Consider the following 3,015-nt stretch of genomic DNA (forward strand, 5'->3'; position numbering starts at 1 on the left):
TAAAAGCTCTGATAAAAACCGGGATAAAAAATTACTTTTAATCCCGGTTATTATAGAAAAACCGGGATAAAAGACTATTTTTAATCCCGGTTTTCCTTTAAAAAGCGGGATAAAAAGTAATTTTTTATCCCGGTTTTTCTATAATAACCGGGATTAAAGGTTAAGAAAAATAAAAAAAATATATACTAAAACTAACAAGCAATGAACCACTACAGAGATTTTTTTTCCTTAACAATATTTTTGGTAAAATATACAATCAGTACAGATTTATAAATCCCAAAATATCAGTACAACAAAAGCCACGAACCACCTTCGACAACCACGCGAACCACCTTCAACAACAGTGAGTCATTATCAATGACCAAAAATAGCGACCACAAAGCTTTGTCCACCATGAAAAACCATGACCCGTCGACCACGAACCTTCACACCTGAGAAAAGAGAGAAGGAGAGAGAGTTGATCGGCATTTCAAAAAAATAAAGAAAAAAAAAGAAAAAAAGAAGTAGAACAAGATTAGAGGACGTGGAGCATAGATCTCTCAAGAACAAAAAAGAAAAAGAAGTACCTGGAAGTTTCAAAAGGCATGGAGGTCGGATCTGAACTCCGTTGACTCGTCCTTCGCCAGAAAAAGGCCGCTGGCCTGTGATAATGCACGAAAAATAGAAAACATGGAAGGATTGCAGCTTAGAGACACCATAGAGCCTATTTGATCTCCATGTGGGCAGCCGCTTAGACAGAGATAGAAGAGAGAGAGATCGGCTGGGAGGAAAAATAAGACAACCCCTAATAAAAATAAAACCCTAAAAGTTATTGTTCCTTTTATATGTGTAGTCGGCCCAACAATTAAAAGGCCCAAATGTATGAGGACCTTTTATCCCGGTTATTATGTAAAAACCGGGATAAAAAGTCCCACTTAAAATGCTAAGTTGTGTTTGGCAAATGCATAAAAATAGCATTTTTAACACTTTTTTTTATCCGTTTTCCAAACAAGGCCCTTGTTCCAAACTTATATTTAAGACTCCAAATGTAAAAGTGGGATCAAAAGTTTTTATCCCACTTTTTATTTTTTCAAGTGTAAAAAGTGGGATTAAAAGTCCCTTTTGTTGTAGTGTGTGCTTTTGTAGAAAATTTAGAACTATTTTACTGTCATTAGAGTGTGTTGTCACTGCTTCAACCCACTTTGACACGTTATGTATGAATTATTGTAAGACGAAAGAAAAGATCTCATAAAGTCGATACCCCAAACATCAAACATCTCTACTTCCAAAATACCAGTCAAAGGCATCTCGTTCTTTCTTGAAATATTACCAATTCTCTAACAACGATCACATGCCTTAAAAAATTCATGAGCATCTTTGAATAGGGTTGGCCAAAAGAACCCACTTTGTAAGACTTTTGCAACAGTCTGGTTTCCATTGAAATAGCCTCCACATCATGTAAACCATGGCAATGAGTTAAGATACAAAACATCTCCTCTTTAGGCACACATCATGTAATTATCTAATCAGACAGTGCTTCTATAGGATTACCTCTTCCCAGTAATAATATTTCACTTTAAAAAAGAATTTCTTCAACTATTGCTTACTCAAGTCTGGAGGTGTAATGTTGGCAGCCACGAAATTCACATAATCAACAAACCATGGTACTATCGAGCTTTCCCTCAAACTAAAGAGTTGCTCATTGGGAAACTCTTCATTAATTTGTACCTCCTTTGTATTCTGGCTCTCTTCTAGTTCCAACCTTGATAAATGATCTGCTATTAAATTCTCTGTGACTTTCTTATCTTTGATCTTCAGGTCAAATTCTTGAAGGAGAAGAACCCATCGAATTAGTCTCGACTTGCATCTTTCTTAGTCATCAAGTACTTGATTGCTAAATGATCTGTATAGACTATCACCTTGTCCATAATCAAGTAAGATCGAAATTTATCACATGCAAATACAATGTCGAACATCTCTTTCTTCGTAGTAGCATAATTCAATTGGGCATCATTCAAGGTTCTCCTAGCATAGTAAATAGTATGAAAAACCTTATCAACCCATTATCCTAACATAGCTCCGATAGCATAATCATTGTCGTCACACATAATCTCAAAAGGTAGCTCTCAATTTGGTGTAGTGATAATAGGTGCAGCAATTAATTTCTCCTTGAGAATTTGGAAGGATTCTAGGTAATCCTTCCCAAACTCAAAAGGCACTCCATTAGCAAGTAAGTTGGACAAGGGCTTGGAAGTTTTGGAGAACTCTTTGATAAACCTTCTGTAGAAACCAACATGCCCTAGGAAACTTCGAACTCCCTTGACTAACACAGGAGGGGGTAGGTTCTCAATTGTAGACACATTGGCTTTGTCAACCTCAATGCCTCTTTTCAAAATCTTGTGCTCTAGTACTATCCCCTCTTTCACCATGAAGTGGCACTTCTCCCAATTGAGCACCAAATTAGAGTCTTCACATCTTATTAACACCAGTTCTAAATTACTCAAACAACTATCAAAAGACGAACGAAAAACAAAGAAATCATCCATGTCTCAATCAAATCAGAAAATATGGTCATCATACACCTTTGAAATGTTATAGGAGCATTACACAATCCAAATGGCATTCCTTGGAAAGCAAAAGTGTCATATGAACATGTAAATGTTGTCTTCTCTTGGTTCTCTAATGCAATGGCTATTTAACGATACCCTGAGTAGCCATCAAGAAAACAATACTACTCTTGGCCTGCCAACCTATTAAGCATCTGCATGGTTAATAAATGGGAGAGAAAAGTGGTCTTTTCTTGTAGCTTTGTTGAGTTTTCGGCAATCTATCCAAATTCTCCACCCAGTTACGGTTCTGGTTGGAATTAGCTCATTCCTTTTGTTCTTGACTACTATCATTCCTCCTTTCTGTGTAACCACTGGGATAGGACTCACCCACTTACTATCTGAAATAGGGTAGGCCACTCCAGCATCTAACCACTTCAACATTTCCTTTCTCACAACTTCTTCTATTGGCGAATTCAGTTCGTTGTGC

At 36.8% G+C, this 3,015-nt stretch overlaps 1 long non-coding RNA gene across 1 annotated transcript; it reads right to left on the reverse strand.

The window, feature by feature from the left end:
- Nucleotides 1–202: 202 nt before the first annotated feature.
- LOC133037681 (uncharacterized) lies at nucleotides 203–1,110 on the reverse strand. Its single transcript, XR_009687733.1, has 2 exons — nucleotides 567–1,110; nucleotides 203–431 (listed from the first exon to the last, which is right to left on the reverse strand). It is a non-coding gene; the product is annotated as an uncharacterized LOC133037681 (long non-coding RNA).
- Between the last annotated feature and the right edge of the window lie 1,905 nt (nucleotides 1,111–3,015).

This window comes from Cannabis sativa, chromosome 5, assembly GCF_029168945.1.
Source record: "Cannabis sativa cultivar Pink pepper isolate KNU-18-1 chromosome 5, ASM2916894v1, whole genome shotgun sequence".
NCBI classification, from domain to species: domain Eukaryota; kingdom Viridiplantae; phylum Streptophyta; class Magnoliopsida; order Rosales; family Cannabaceae; genus Cannabis; species Cannabis sativa.